Here is a 17,115-nt window from a genome sequence, read left to right on the forward strand (position 1 = left end):
AAAAGCCTATATGTTAATCACTAGAAGATTAAAAAAAAATCACTGAACACAATACCAGAATCCTGATCAGATCCTTCCATCATAAGCATACATTTGTGATAGGTCACATGCCACCCACAGCTCGTGTACATGGGACTTCATCTCCACTACAAAGGTTTACTCTTAGACACTAGCTGAGACTTATTTTTCACAAGTAAAGTCGTTTCTTTATTTACTGTCGTTTATGATTGTTTTGTGCTACCTACATTCAGGTACTTACCCATTAGCCAGAAGAGAGTAGGAGAGGCAGACAGAGAATTTGACATGACCCAAAAGACATTGGCCCCTGGGTACATTTCTCTTAGCCCTTGGACCTGTGTAGATAGCCTGTGGACACGCAAGTAAGGATACCTTACTGGCAGTGGCGTAACAAAGGCCCCTGCAGCCCCCGCAGTGCGGGAGGGAGGCAGAGCTCCAGGGGCCCTCTTCAGGACAGTTCCTAGGCCTGGGAGCTCTTGGATGAGTCCGGATGGGGGCCCCTCAATGTACTTTGCAGAGGGCCCCTTCAACTTTCGTTATGCCATTGCTGACAGGGGTCGGCGTCACTAGGGTTGGTGTCACCCGGTGCGGGTAACTCATGGTGTCACCCCCTCACGACTTACCGCATGGACCTCCTCTGTCGGAAATGTATGGCGCTAGGTAGGTTTGATGTGCTGTCTGCTGTGAAGTCTGGAGTTGGTTACATAGGGGTGTTCCCAATGCTATCCCAGCATTGAAAGCAGTTAAGGTCCCCGAAGGAAGACCGATTAATGCTCCCAGGAACACACACCTTGAACGAATTTTCTAATTTGACCCCATTGTACTTACAAATTACGAGACAACAAGTGCTGGAAAGACAGCTAGTCGGTCGGCCCTGAGAAAGCCTGCACGCTATAGGCTACAATCTACCCAACAGGTGAAGGCAGCCTCGAAGTGCTGACTCAAGGCGCTGCCGTCCTGTGAAGTGGGGATATGAGAGTGCATGAAGGGACAGAAAGGAGGCCATGGCGCCTGACCTGGCTGCAAGTAGAAAGCAGTCGAAAAGAAGGCGCTATGATCTTAATTAATTCTTTTAAATAATGCAACCTTAGCTGATTAGCTGCGATAATCCTACTTGAAGAAAACTTAAGAACATATGCTGGCTTCCTTTTTTAATGAAATCGTTGAACTGATATGGGGCTGATAACATGATTGAGCTTACAACACAATTTATATAAATAAAAAAGAACAGCAGACGGCTATAGATTCAGGCGATAGGAGTTGGGGAGGGACAAGTCGAAGAAAGGGGGAGTAAAATGTCAATGGGAAGTGAGGGTTAGACCTGAAAATTCCCTCTTCCAAAGCCCAAGCCTTCAAGCTTCAGTCAGTTGAAGACTGAAGTATCACACAGCCAGACAGAGTGAGCTCCATACCGATGCAAGTTGGTCCCGCTTCGCCGGACTAGAAGGTTTAGGGTCCGAATCACTGAACATAAGGGGCCCTAAGAAACCCCGCAGACATCTGAGGGCGGCTGGCCGCGACTTCCCTGGAGGACCGTGGCAGCCTTTCGGTGCTGCATATCACCGGTGAAGCACCGATGCATCTGTCTGTCTGTCAATCTGTCCGCAATGAAGAGCGCAGCAACAACAGGCATCAGACTGCACAGGGACGCACTGTCAAAATGACTCGTTCATATACACAAAATATTTACAGATTCAAATGGCGGGGTCTCTGAAGCAGGCTAGCAGGACACATGCAAGACATTTCATCAGCAAATACATTTGTGAAGATATTTTGGGAATATTGGCAAACCCAGGAGCCAAAAGTTTCAAGGCGCTGTCTGGCTGTGACTAATGTTTCTGAAATAAAACAGTAGTTTCTCCTAGTAATGCAGCTTCTGTCAGGTCTATCAGACTCTCCAGGTCACCCAGTCCCTGATAAATTTCCCATAAAGAGGTGTTATCTCTCTTCAGATTGCACAGGGCTTCAATTCCCTAGCTCTGCTCATCGGAACTCCAGGCGCCCTTGTCAGTCAGGGTACTGTAAGTGGTAAAGTAAAGTTATTTATTATGTTATCGAATCAGAAAAAAAAGAGCCCAAAGAGAGAAATGTGCTCATGTGTGGGTCCGCTATGTTTGCCTGGCAATAAAGGTTTCCTACAATCTGTGGCAACAGTAGGTTTCCAGGAATACAAACGCCTGGGAATGATGGCAGGAAAACAGTTTGCAGCGCAGTAACTGCAGGACTCCAAGTCAATGGGTTGTTTATCAGTCATGGAACAGAAGAAACTCGACTAGGCCCTGAGGTTAAGACAGAAGAAAAAGGAGACAGGGCCTGCAGTAACACAGACGGTGGGCATATTAACAATCCTGGCCTTTAATTGTGCTTTTTACGAACAATGCACTTATAAACTGAAACTTAAGGCCCTGGAACTGGCTGTATTTTACTGAGGAATACTAATCTCTCTAACATACACACATAAAAGAAAGACTATATGTGCGTCAGTCTCCGAGGATGCGCCGCAGCAAAACAAATGCTGTACAACTTCGATACTTTCACATTTTATGGGCGTCTGAGACAGTGTGTATGCAGCAGCGAGTAAAAGATTGTGTGCTTTTTTGGTCGACAACTTTTTTTAGTCGCAAAAGTGGCTTTCGAACAGATAAGATAAAACATTCTGTTGAATCATACTATCAACAGCAAGTCTCCCTGATAACACACAGAGTGGTGCCCAGAACACAGTAAATCAAAATGAATAAATCGTATGAAACGGGCTCCTACCGTAGCGTAGGGGTTCTGCAAATCGCCGACCCAGCAGCACTCCCCTGCCGAGACAGGCTGTCTCCACTTAGTCAGTCCAAGCACGGTGGTTGTTGCACGTGTCAGAGGAGAACAGCGCGGGGGCTGGCCCAGGTCCGTCATTGGTGGCGCTCTAAGATTGACGGCCCTGGGACCCACAAACTGGGTACGCTGCGCATCGCACCATCACCACTATGCTAGTTGGTGGTGCGTGCGTGCGTGCACTGGCGCCCCCGCCCCCTTAGCTACGCCACTGGAGCTGGTGCAAAAGGGCTTACACTGGATTTGTATAAACAAGAGTGTGAGCAACCAGTGGCACTGAAGTGAAGAGCAAGCTGTAATTTGAGCGACAGTAAAGGCGAAAGCAGGCAGAGCAGAGGCGAGGCTGCAGTGCAGATTGGTGTCACCCCATGTATTGGTGTCACCCGGTGCGGTCCGCACCCCCCGCACCCCCCTAGTGACGCCACTGTCACTGGCCTATCCATTGTCTATGCTATGGCGGTGGAGCAAAATGGAAACTGTGCCAGGGCTGCCAGATACCAGGGATGGGTGACTTGTTCAGGAGGGGACAGTAAAGGTCTTTCAGTGGTTAGTAAATACTTAATTGACATAGTACAAATCTTTATTATACATGAACCTAGATTATAAACATTGACCTGCAATGATAGTCATAATAATTAGAAAATTAAAATAGGTGAATATTAGAAGACTGAGTCCAAAAATTACACCTAACATTTCTCAACATGACAAAGAGAATCCTGAATTGTATTTGCTGCCAATTTTCATAAATGAACCCAAATCCCCATATACCTTTCTTTAAGCGAGCCCGAGACAAGTGCAGCCATTGTGTTGTTAGGCATCCAAGTCTTCGGAGTGCGTCCATCATAGGGCTGTCCTCACTCCCACAAAAAAGAAGGTAAAACGCACGTGGAGATTGTACTCCTGGTTTGCGGAGTTCTCACTTGAGAAGAAGTCCAGACAGAGTCAACAGGATCCCCAGGGCAAAAGTGGAGAAAATATTCCTCTTCTTGGAGAAAGCACTGCCCCTATAACCCCTAATAGATGGCTGTTCCCTTTCCCACAGTTAGACTCAAGTCCTTTGCTAGAGTAAATGTACGATCCTTTATAGCGAGAAAAGGGGAAGTAGATGAGTTTGGGAATGCCCAGAAACATACGTCTGTGGGCATTCCTCAGTTACCAAGGCAAGCCATACCTTTGATCGCCCACTTCGCACTTACATGCATGTGACTTACACATGCATGGGACAAAGGGCAGGTCTATACTTATAATCCTAAACCACAAACAATACATTTAGATATACAGTAAGCACCTTTGCAAATACATACCGGGATCATAAACTGACAAAACATTTGTATCATCGAGGAACTATTAAAACCCGCAGTCCAAATTGGACATTGGTGGGGGGATACTCTCATGGAAGCCCCAAAAACATTTCAATACCTCGGGGTTCGGATTTACCATGATGAAGGGAGACCTCCTTAATGGCAATGTCACTGGAATGGTGGTGATGATGATTTGAAATCAGCTCATGTTCTGGAATAGATTCCTGTATTCGGTGATTGGCAGAATTGCTTGTTCCAAAATGGTTGTGTTTCCACAGATACCATATGATTTTGCCAATCTCTCCCTTCGACTACCGGTCAAATGTTTCGCTCATTTGACTCCCAGCTGAGAAACCTCATACGGTGGAACGGCCATCTCAGGGTTGCACTGGTCAAGCTGAGACTGTCTACTGATGAAGGAGGTCTGGGTTTCCCCCAACTATGAGCATTATTACTTTGCGGCACAGCGCAGTGGGTGAGTCGATGGCTTGCTGAGTGTCACCTGAATGACACTGTCTCAATCCAACCACCTGGTGCTTAGAGAAGATTCTATGACTATTCCACCCTTTTCAGGCTACAACACACTCCTTCCTACATCTCCTCCAGATGGCACACTGCTGCTTCCGTAGGAGTCTGCGTATTACAGCTCCAAGTCTTTCTTATGCCCCAGCCATTCCCCTCCGGGGCTACCCACAAACCTGTGACTCCGGACATCCATCTTGCGCTGGTATTCTGAAGAAATAACACCTGAGGGCGACTATTTTCAGGACAGCAATCAGTTGCTCTTTGATGAGCTTGCAGACCTGTTTAATATGCATTGGGGACATTTTCTAATATATTACACAATGGCTCGCATTTTGCAAACCAGCTGGAACATCGTGGCAACTGAAACATTGTACCGTACGTTCACACCGTGGAGAATGGTCGGAGGCAGTTCAGTTGGCTGACTACGGCTATTGAAGAGCAAGCTCAAGCCCACCCAGCCTTTGTGATAGGTGAGAAATTGAAATTGGGCGGGACTATGCCGACAAAGAACGGGACAGAGTACTGGCCTACCTCGCTGCTGTCACTAGAAATGCAAGGTTCAAACTTCATCCAATTCTTCATTTTGCTTAGTGTGTACCTATCTTCTGCCAAGATTAACACGTTTTTCCCTGGGATGAACACCTGCTGCCTTCCTTGCCACTTTCTGATGCTGACTTGTACTGCATGTTATGGTCATATCCATTATTGTCTCAGTACTGGTCAGCAGTTTCTGCACAACTTGTGCAGGCAACGAAGTTGCCGTCCCTGCATTCCTGGGAGGCTGGTGCCTTGGGCTCCTATCTGTACACAAAGAAAAACAAAATGATAGCTCGCTTCTTCAACTTGGCTCTGCTTCTGGCCACACACACTCTCATATGCTGCTGATGTGAAACTGAATGTAGGTCACAGACAATTGATACATTCTACAGTCAGCTATTAAAAGGAAGGTATGCCCATTTCATACCCCCTTTTCAGAATAATACAAAATAAGTTGCAAAGAGTATATTGTGACATTTGACACTCACAACGTACCATGTATATATTGCAACTTTGGGTTTTGTGATGGGAAAACCTGCAATTTTGCACTTTCTAAATAAGGTCCTTACTTTAAAAACTGTGGGAAAATGACATTATTATTTTGTTGTATCATCCACTTTCCAATTCTCCTCTTAGATACAGTGCTGGCAGAGAGGTGGCTCAAGCTGGATTCTGGATCCAACAGCTATTATTGAGCCTGATCTGGGTCAGCCCCAGTGTAATGTGCTGACTATGTGCTAGTGCAATTTACTGACACCAGGACACATTCAACAGCTTCCACATGTGATTTGTGTTCAGGGGTGAGGAGTACTTTTATGTTCAGTTCCAGGTGTGCCAAATGTCTGACTTAAAGGGCCACTAGCAATAATAATAATAATAATAAATCATTTGTAGAGCGCCTGGCTACACAATGACTGTGTGTCCCCGCGCTAACTGCTGATAGATTACAGAGATCAGAAATCAGAAATCATCATGAGGCACCTGTGGAGACGCTCAGGAGGTGTTACATGTTTGGAAACAAAAGGGTTTTAAGTTTTCCCCGAAATCTCAATTCAGATGGTTCCATCCGCAAATGGAGCGGGAGCGCATTCCAATGTTTGGAGGCTAGGTACCTAAAGGAGCTGCCCCCCATTCTGGCCCTGAGAATGCGAGGAAGTTTAAATAACATCATGCCGGATGATCTTAGGTTCCGAGTAGGACGATGTATAGTAAGGAGGTTTTTTAAGTAGTCAGGGCCTTTGCCCTGAGCGATGCGATGTGCATAGCAGAGGGTTTTAAATTTGATCCTCTCCCTAACCGGAAGCCAGTGAAGTTTGGCCAGGGCGGTTTTTGCGGAAGCTCTACGTGAGAGTCCGAGCACGAGACGTGCAGCAGCATTCTGCACACACTGGAGTTGGTGTAATCCCCTTTGACTGAGCCCTATCAGCAGGGCATTCCCATAATCAAGATGGGGGGGGTCACCAGCGCGTGGACAATTGTTTTTCTGGCTCCGGTAGGAAGGAGATCTAATTTCTTTCGGAGAACCCTCAGTATGCCAAAGCATCTACCTGTTACCCTGCTGACATGGGTCTTGCCGGAGAGATCAGCGCCCAGCATAACACCAAGGTTTCTTACCGACTCCACAGGAATGGGAGGACTTCCTAGTTCGGCAGGCCACCATGAGCGGGACCAAGCTGATGCTGCTCTCCCGATCACCAGTAGTTCAGTCTTTTCGCCATTTAAACGCAGGCAGTTGTTGTTCATCCAGACTGCTACTGCTGACATACATTTCGAGAAATTGATGGCGTCTTCTCTATGGTCAGGAGTAAGCTTAAACACCAGCTGGGTGTCGTCAGCGTAGCTGACAATGCCCACCCCAAAACCCTCGACAATGTGAGCCAGGGGCTCCATGTAGATGTTAAACAACGTAGGGCTCAAACTTGAGCCCTGAGGAACCCCATGGCTCACCTCCCGAAGGGAAGATCTAAAGGGTGGGCAGTGCAGCTGAAAGCTTCTGTCTGCCAAGAAGGAACGCAGCCAGGCGAGTGCTGGACCTGTTACCCCCATGTCCGAGAGACGAGACAGCAGCATTGTGTGCAGCACGGTGTCAAATGCTGCACTAAGGTCTAGTAAGACCAACGCTGCCGTCTCACCTTCGTCCACTATCTGCCTAAGACGCTCAGTAGAGTACAGAACGGCCGACTCAATAGAGTAGCCCCTTTCTAAATCCCGATTGAGAGGGGTGGAGGAGGGCTTCTGCCTCCAAATACTCCATGAGCTGTCTATTTGCAATCTTTTCTATTATTTTAGCGCAGAATGGGAGGAGGGAGATAGGGCGGAGATTTTGGAGCTGAGAAATGGGAATATTGGGCTTCTTTTTTAGTGGTATGACTTGAGCAGATTTCCATGCCTCCGGTACGTAGCATTCCTGAAATGACAGTGACACCATGTGACTGATATAGTCAATTAATATACTTTCCATAACTCCCTTACACCGAGCCGGTGGACAGGCATCGCTGGGGGAGCCGGATTGTATACCATTAATAATAGCTAAAAGTTCATGTCTATCAGGAGTTTTAAAGCTTGTGAGAGGTGATGTATGTGTGGAAATGGTTCTAGTGTCCTCACTGTTACTTAGAAGATTTTTATTGTCTACAAAGGTGGCATGTATTTTATCCACCTTATCTACAAAGAAATCAGCTACCAGATCACATGTCTCAGTTGAGTACGTGTCTTGGGTCTCGAGTCTCGATGGAATCGTGAGTTCCTTGTAGATACTGAATAATTCTCTAGTGGGGTTATCTGCTTGCTCAATTCTGCTTTTAAAGTGGAGACTTTTCTCCAGTCTAACCAATTTCTGGTACTTTTTTAGCTCTGTTTTGTAGCATGATTTGAGTTCTGGAGCATAGCTCTTCCTCCATCTCCGCTCTATAGTTTTACATTGAACTTTGGCCAATCTAAGTTTTTCTGAGAACCACGGAGCAGTTCTGGATTGTCTTACCGGTGGTTTAAGCGTCCAAGGAGCGACCTTGTCTAGTGCTTTCGACATCCACCTCTCATAGCTATCCCATGCCTCCTGTAAGGTGTTACCTAGTGTCGGGGGATGCTCTGATAATGCCCTGTTAAATAGTTCTGGGGTGAATTTTTTCCAGATTCGACGTTTATGTGCTAGGGATTTTTTGGATATAATTCCTAGGGGTTCATTTTCTATTTCAAAAGGAACAATACTATGATCCGACCAAATCAGTGGGATCGTGGGTAGGACCTTGATGCCTTCCCAATTCGAAAAAATAGGGTCCAAGAGATGGCCTAGCTGATGTGTGGGGGCTGTAGAAAGCAGCCTGATTCCCACAGCGTTCAATGCGGCAGCTACCGTTTGTGCCTCTCTACAGTTTGTATCTTCAAGATAAAGATTTAAATCCCCTAAGATAACAAACTTTTTATGTCTAACTGCTAATTGAGTAGTAAATTCGATGAGTTGGTTACCAAACTGAGCAGCGGTCCCTGGTGGGCGATATATCAGTAACCCAGTGACCATGTTTTTGGGGCCAATTTTTATGGTAAATAGGCCACTTTCACTATTAGGTAGGGTGGTTTTAAGTAGAGTGCACTCAAGTTCTGATTTATAAATTAATGCTAACCCTCCACCACGCTGTTTTTGTCTATCAAGTCTAAGTAGACTATAACTAGGGGGGATAGCTTCCAGAATATCCGAGGAGGATGTTTCTTCTAACCATGTCTCAGTAAGGAACATGGCGTCCAAGTCTCTGTTTACCAGTAGGTCGTGTATCTCAACTTTATGTTTAATCATGGACCTACAATTAAGTAGTATCATCTTTAACTTGGCTTCTTCCTTCATCATTTTGCTTACAGTTGGCAACATCTGATTAGATAACTTACAGTAGGAGGGTAAATGCTCAGGCCGTAGGATATGTAAACAACTATATTTCGGTGTCTTGCAGATTGATAACAGGTCTGATTTGGTGTAGTGTAGTCGGAGGCTGGATCTACTCGGAGAACCAACTGAGTCGATTGGGCTAGGGAGTCCTGCCCCGCGCCCCGGTCGATCGTGGACGGGCGCAGACGGGCAGGACTCTGGCTTGACTCTGGCGCGCGACCGGCGCGCCCGCTGTACGTGTCCGCTTCGCGGAGCCATTGCCGTATGTTTTTATAACGTCGTCCGTGCGACGGAAGAGGCAAACCCTCACAAAGATGGCTGCCACTAATTTCCCTGCTCGGTCCCCGGAGATGACGGCCCTACAATCGGCCACTCACTGAGGGGGGTAGGCAAGTAGTCTGCCAACGCAGTCAGGAAGAATTAGAGGTACGTTATTATCAGCACAATCCAACACCCTAAGATCGGTGCGAGATTCGCTTAAAGCCGCGATGTTCTGCAGCGTAAGGCGCTAATGCCAGGGGGGGTGGGGGAAGGACACACGGGAGAAATGCTCAGCAAATAAAACAGCATTTTTTAAAAACAACCTCCCGGCTCACGCCTCAGGTGTCAATGTATCAGCAATCTCCTTTCCAGGGTGCTTCTACTGTTTTTATAACGTCGTCTGTGCGACGGAAGAGGCGAACCCTCACAAAGATGGCTGCCACTAATTTCCCTGCTCGGTCCCCGGAGACGACGGCCCTACAATCGGCCACTCACTGAGGGGGGTAGGCAAGTAGTCTGCCAACGCAGTCAGGAAGAATTAGAGGTGCATTCTTATCAGCACAATCCAACACCCTAAGATCGGTGCGAGATTCGCTTAAAACCGCGATGTTCTGCAGCGTAAGGCGCTAATGCCAGGGGGTGTGGGGGAAGGACACACGGGAGAAATGCTCAGCAAATAAAACAGCAATTTTTAAAAACAACCTCCCGGCTCACGCCTCCGGGGTCAATGTATCAGCAATCTCCTTTCTAGGGTGCTTCTACTGTTTTTATAGCGTCGTCTGTGCGACGGAAGAGGCGAACCCTCACAAAGATGTCTGCCACTAATTTCCCTGCTCGGTCCCCGGAGATGACGGCCCTACAATCGGCCACTCACTGAGGGGGGTAGGCAAGTAGTCTGCCAACGCAGTCAGGAAGAATTAGAGGTACGTTCTTATCAGCACAATCCAACACCCTAAGATCGGTGCGAGATTCGCTTAAAGCCGCGATGTTCTGCAGCGTAAGGCGCTAATGCCAGGGGGGGGGGTGGGGGAAGGACACACGGGAGAAATGCTCAGCAAATAAAACAGCAATTTTTAAAAACAACCTCCCGGCTCACGCCTCAGGGGTCAATGTATCAGCACTCCATTTGTTTGAGTTTTATCCTGCCTCAGGGCTAGTTGGAGCTTAATACTGTTAGATTATCACATAACAAGTGCTTAAGAGATAAACTATGATTTGGAGTCACGTTTTTGATGTCCGCAAGCTCTGAAAGCAAGACATATGCATACACGGTATGAAAGTGAGTTGTATCCATATGGTTAGTTTATTAAATATTTATATAGCACCTACTAATCAGTGTTTATTAGTAGCCCTTATTAGCAATTTTAGAATAAAGAACTCAGTAAAGTTCTAAACTTATGCCTTGAAGATGGTGTGCAGCTCATTCACGCCAGTTCATAACTGTAAGCTACATTGATAGGCTTGCAACTTGTGACTTGCAGGTAACGCAAGGATCTCTGCATTAAAAGCATTAACCCACTGAGCTATGTACATAAAATAGAAATCTATGACCTGCATGTTACACTCCGTGCAAATATATTTGAAAATGTAATCTGTTTGTTACCGATTAAGTAAGCTAGAAAATATTTATCATATTTGTCCTTGTTACTAAATTCTTAGGAGATACAGTTACATTTTTTTTATTTTAGCTGCCCTCCAAGACTCAGCAGCTCCCTTTCTGTTGCAAACATTTTAGCCCCAATTTAATGGATCACAGATTGTTTTCCATTATCCGCATTTCTCCAATGCACACATAAACCATGAGTTTAGATTTATCTGTTTGATGTTTTACCGAAATTGTAAATGAATTTCTATAGCACAAGAGAGGGAAAAGGAAGGCATATCACAAACTTATTACATTTGCAAAGAACTCAAGCGTGACTTCTTTGAAGTGGTTAAACAAGAGATTCTGAAGAAGGAATGAAAGACAAGCAAGAGATTCTGAAGAAGGAATGAAAGACAAGCACAGCTTTCTGAGATGGTGGTTTCCAGTTACGGCCTCAGATTTTTCCCATCAAGTCATGAGTTCCTGGTGTTCCTTCCTCAGTGCTTCTGCTTTCACTCACTCATCCTCTTTTCCATCACCCATGACATGCAGCTGTTCCTCTGAAAGCTCCTGACTCAGATAGGAATAGTCTCTTACTGATGAGGTGTAGGTTTTGGCACAAGCTCCACAAATCATGAATGAAAACATGCAGAAGATCCTAGCAGGAAATATCTGCCTTGTACTCAGACAGGCCAGCTAGAGCCATTCAAAGTCTGAGTTAATGTTCAAGTTCCCACAGTTTGCTAAGGTTATTTTAGTTTTTCCAAGCACTATTGATTTAGGTGAATTTGCGATCCACTCTATTTACTAGTATATTGAAAAATATATAGACTGTCATTACAAGTGGCCTCTTCATTCCGATGGGGTAACAAGAGGGACCTGGAATTACTACTGCCCTTTGTAATTTTTCTTCTTGTTTCTTAGTGGACTATCAGGGTCTAACTAGTTTTGTTAAGGATGTTCACGACTCCTGGAGTTACTAGTACCCGCAGCATTACTAATTCCAGAGGTCGGGAAAATCCAGCCCGTTTACCTAGTTACTTGTAGCTCTTAAAATTCGAATGCTTAATGTGAATTATTAAGGCAAAGTACTATGGTGCATGAAAGTAACTTAGTTTATTTTTTTTAACTTGTATATAGCGCAACCATGACCCTTGCGGGTATCAGAGCAACATACAATTGTTCAGAGAGCAGAAAAATGTAAATCAATAATATCATAGTGGAGAAAATTACAGGATAAGGCAGCATGGCCCAGATTGCTGCAACCAGGGTTTCATTGGTGTTCACAGACTGTCAGTCAGGGTAGACTGGCCCTACTGCCACTCTGCCATTTCCACGATAGTCTGTTGGCTAAAGGGTTGCTTTCAGAGAAGGTTGAGTTGTCATGACCCAAATGCCATCATGTCCAGCGGCCTCATTCTAGTCATTGACTTCTGCAGCATGGGCTGGTTTGAGCATTTTTTTCTAGGGCTCATTTTGCTATCCAAACCGATTCTGGAGAAGTGTGCTGTTCTACACAGAACTCTAGCGTGTCACCCACAGGGTACCCACACAATGCACAATGACTGAAATTTTGTAGGCATTGTTGTAACTATTGGATAATAAAATGTTAAGTCTGTTGTTTGTACCCAAACATGCTTTGTAATAGGATTACCAGGACAGAATCACAACAGCTTGGGCACAGTACTCAATTGGACACTGTGATACTATATTAAACAGTATTTCAGATTTTCTAAGCCGAGACCACTGACATAATTCATATTTGACCATTAGTGAGAAAGAGGATACTGGAACCTGTATTAATAGTCATTCTTTTATCATATGTGTTGAGTTGTTTTGTAAATTTCTAAAATGCTTCGCAACAGTAGGCCGGCCCAAAAATACTACCACATGGTATGAACAACCAACCCACCATGATCATTCAGGTAAAAGGCTGTTGGTAAGAAATAAAGTGGTTTTGATGCTCTAGCAAGGAAAACAGAGCCTTGTTTTTTAAAGTATCTGTATAACGGGCCAAGGACTGGTTAAGATGCCCATTGAAACTAATCCTTTTACAAAAGTCAGGAGGAAATGTTTCCTCAGAAATGAAACCAGGCACCAGTTGGCTGCCGAATTCTTCGTGCCATGGAGGGACACTGCTCCTTTTGGACAGAAACTGATAGAGGCACTTGACAAATGCCATACAACATTGTGCGACAATGACAAAGTGCTCAAAGTGCTAGACGTGCCTCCTCCAAGGATGTGCACGTTAAAAATGGCGGACAGCTTATGCGACGGTGTCAACGTCTCGTAGATCAATGGTTTCTACGAAGTTGCCCATTTGCTTCGTCAGAGGCTAGAACACGTATTCTTGTCTTTCGATGAAAGAGCTCTTTTTTCGGCGACTGTTGTTCAGTTTCCGAGGTGACTGACTTAAAAAAAAAAAGAATAATATACTGTGATGCAACGGTAATGCACACGAAATGCTCAGGAAAATCCCTCGTTTGTGAAACTTTGGACATGATAGAATTGCTTGAAACCTATTCCCGCAGAAGTTCTGTATTGTGATTATGGGTGTATTTACATAATAAAATATAAATAATAAAAAGTGGCAGATAACTGTCTAAACCAATTTATCTAATACACCCACATAAATATTCAAGAAGACAACTCTCACCACCTCTGCCTTGTTTGAAAAACAACAACAATTTGCAAGAGGTTTAATAGAAAGAGCACTAATGACCACTGGTAATCATTCGGTTAAACAAACACCAAAAGTTTGAAAAGAATAGCAGAATTTACAGGAATTTAAAAAGTGGAAAGCTCATTTCTTGGGTATTGGGATTCACAATCTCTGTACATAGATATTGATATTGTGGGTAAATATAAGTCGTGAAATCCTCTTCTCCATAACACCTTTGAAACATGATGTATATTTATATGTATATAACAAATACTAGCAAGATTCAGAAAGCCAGTAATGAAATTACGGTGCTTTTAGGGAGTGCGCTTGGCATCATTTACTCAGGCACATTTATATTTTGTATTAAAAAATAAGAAGTTTTACTTGGAATGTTATTTAACCACGTGTAATATTACACTGGTAGGGAGTACATTAATTGTGAGTGCATCTGCTCACAGTGAACTTTGGAGCAGGGGGAATATCTTGGAATGTTTGAAAATACACACAAACTCTGTTGAAATTCACCAAGTTTTGTAAAGCATGTTCTCACCCTGGAAAATTTAAATCTATATTGAGAGTAAGAATGGGGACAGCACATCTCCAGAATTGTTGGTGGTGTAAGAAATGGGTTTCTTCAAGGTAAAACTATTTCATGGGGAAACAAAAAAGTAAACGCTTTCCAGTGCAATTTCACCAGTGCATTACATTTATGCATGCATATATTTGCACCAGGTACATTTATGCATGTGTAAATGATACCTCATGTGTAAATGGAAACACATGAACAAAATGGAATTTACAAAAGAATTTAAAAACTACACCCGTTACTTTGACTCTTCCACAATGGTGGGAGTTATGAATTCTATCACAGTTGGAAGTTCACTCCAAGAGTATAAAGAAACCCGAAGGAGGGAATTTCTGAGAACTTTTTGTAAATCAGCTCCGAATGAAAAAGTCAAACCATTAGCCTTGTGGCTTTAAAAAGTGTACACTGAATTTCAAGGAACAGTGACGGTCATGAAAGTACTTCTTGTGTCTTTGAAGCTAAAATAAAATCATTGCTTCATTCATTATTCATTTCTTATTTATTAGGTTTACCCAGAAGCGTAGCTTAATCACTTAGATTCAGGAGGTTTGAATCTCAAATCTCCCAACTAAAAAAGTGGCGGGGCACAGGGTAGGGGGATGGACTTCTAGCCTGGTTGATGAGGGTGATACCCTGAAACTGGTCCCAGGAGGCTTGTTTCCGATCAAAGGAGGACCTGGCCTGGCAGTTCGGGCTGGACTGTATCCATGGGGAGCAGGGTCAAAACTGATTTACATACGGCTGGGTCCGAACTGAGGTGGCACGGTGAGCAAAAGAATTATTGTTTTAACCCAGATCTGTGACTGGGGGTGAGTGTTAGCAAAGTTTCAGAGCTTCGTCTATCATCTTGCTGTGTTGCTAATTACCCCACATATAACATCACTCATGACATATTCTATGGCATCATTGATAATATCAGTGCAACATTTGATGTGAAATTATTGATGAGAAAACTGTGCATGGTGGGGGTGCGAGTTACAGTTACCATAGGGCACGAGTTCTAGTTACTTGAGATAACTATATGTATAACTGCTGAATTTCCATGGTTTTGTGTGTGTTATGTTATGTTATGTTATGTGCGTACTCTTTTATAGCGCACGGCTACCCATGCGGGTGTCCCGGCGCTTTTGCAAAGAGATCAGAAACCAAATTATCCATACAGCAACTCATAGAAGGTCAAAGCGATCACGCAGAAAAGAGCCACGTCTTCAGCTCCTTTCTAAAGGTAAGGAGACTGTTGGCTTTCCGCAAAGAGATCGGGAGCCCATTCCAGTGGAGGGCCGCTAAGTAGCGGAAGGACCGACCACCCATCCGAGCACGTTTGATAGGCGGGACCACAATCGTGGCTAATGAAGCCGATCGCAGCATCCTCCTTGGTACATAAAAGGCCATTCTCTTCTTGATGTACTTAGGACCTACAGAGTGAAGGGCCTTAAACGCCAGAGTAAGAGTTTTAAAAATAACTCTTTTAGAAATAGGGAGCCAATGTAACTCCTTGAGCAAATTGGAGGCTCTGGCTCTGCGTGGAAGGCCAAAAATAGCCTTTGCAGCAGAATTCTGAACTATCTGCAATCTTGCCATCAGATATTTCGGCAGACCCACATACAAGGCATTAGCATAATCAAAACGTGATCCTACTAATGCCTGAACTACAATTTTTTTGTATTGCAGTGATAGCATCGGTAAAAATTTTCTGAGCATCCTCAGGATGCCAAAGCATTTCCCTGATAGTGCATTGATCTGGGGTCTAAAAGACAAATCAACGTCACAAATCATCCCAAGATTTTTGGCCTGCATTGATGCCGTCGCGGGAGGAAACATGTCCTGAGGCCACCAGGATTTCCAGCATGGGTCAGGAGCACAACCAAAAAAAAGCAACTCAGACTTGTCTGAGTTGCATTTTAGGCTATGCCGTTGGAACCACGCAAAAACGGAACCAAGGCAGTCCCTGATTTTTGCCCCATCAAACGCCTCTCCCTTCCTGCACGTGAACAGGAGCTGGGTGTCGTCAGCGTAGGATATGACCTGGGCACCAAAAGCCTCCGCCACCGCCGCCAGAGGGGCCATATAGATATTAAAAAGGATGGGGCTCAGAATGGATCCTTGGGGAACCCCCACCTCTAGCGGCGGCATTTCAGCGGAGAACGGTGGTGCCCAGATCACCTGTCGGCGGTCCGAAAGAAAAGATCTAAACCAGTCCAACACCGTCCCACGAAACCCGATCTCCTGGAGTCTTAAAAGGAGACCGTCATGTGGGACGGTGTCGAAAGCCGCCGACAGATCCAGCATGACTAAAACAGCCTTTCCCCCAGATCAAGAGTCTCCCTGATAGCTTCAGTGACCTCCAGAAGGGCTGTCTCCGTGCTATAGTTAGCACGAAACCCCGACTGTGTGTCATGAAGGATGTTGTTGCTCTCGATATAGTTGGTAATCGAGAGCTGCACGTGTTTTTCAACAACCTTCGCTAAAGCAGGGAGGAGGGATATCGGTCTGTAATTAGCATGCGTCAGGGGGTCTAAGGTTGGCTTTTTGATTAGGGGCAAAATCAGTGCATGTTTCCATGCCGGGGAACCACTCCCGTGGACAAAGAAAGGTTCAGCAGAGGGTTCAGCAAGCTGTTGACAGCTGAAGTATACTGTGCCCAAGAATTTAGCCGGACAAGGGTCCATAGGAGAACCTGACCGAAGTCGGGATAGAAGATCATACGAGGTTGCACAGGACATTTGAGGGAACGCCGAAAAAAAGGGCATGGTATCTTCACTCGAAGAGGGGAGGATGGGACTGTATGCTGATAGTGTAAGGTCTGGAACAGGGAAAGACTCCTGAATTGTCCTAATTTTTTGGGCGAAAAAAGCTGCAAGTTGCTTTATCCACTCTTCAGAATGAGAGTGGACAGGAGAACAGGCAGCAGGTGAAATAAACTCCTTAACTATTCTAAAAAGT

The 17,115-nt window shown here is 44.9% G+C and overlaps 1 protein-coding gene across 1 annotated transcript in view; it reads right to left on the minus strand.

Moving 5' to 3' along the window:
- Positions 1 to 17,115, minus strand: part of FAT4 (FAT atypical cadherin 4) — a 386,231-nt gene that overhangs the window by 37,520 nt on the left and 331,596 nt on the right. The gene's annotated exons all lie outside the window — the stretch shown is intronic.

The sequence above is a fragment of the Lissotriton helveticus genome, chromosome 2_1 (genome assembly GCF_964261635.1).
Source record: "Lissotriton helveticus chromosome 2_1, aLisHel1.1, whole genome shotgun sequence".
Classification (NCBI taxonomy): Eukaryota; Metazoa; Chordata; class Amphibia; order Caudata; family Salamandridae; genus Lissotriton; species Lissotriton helveticus.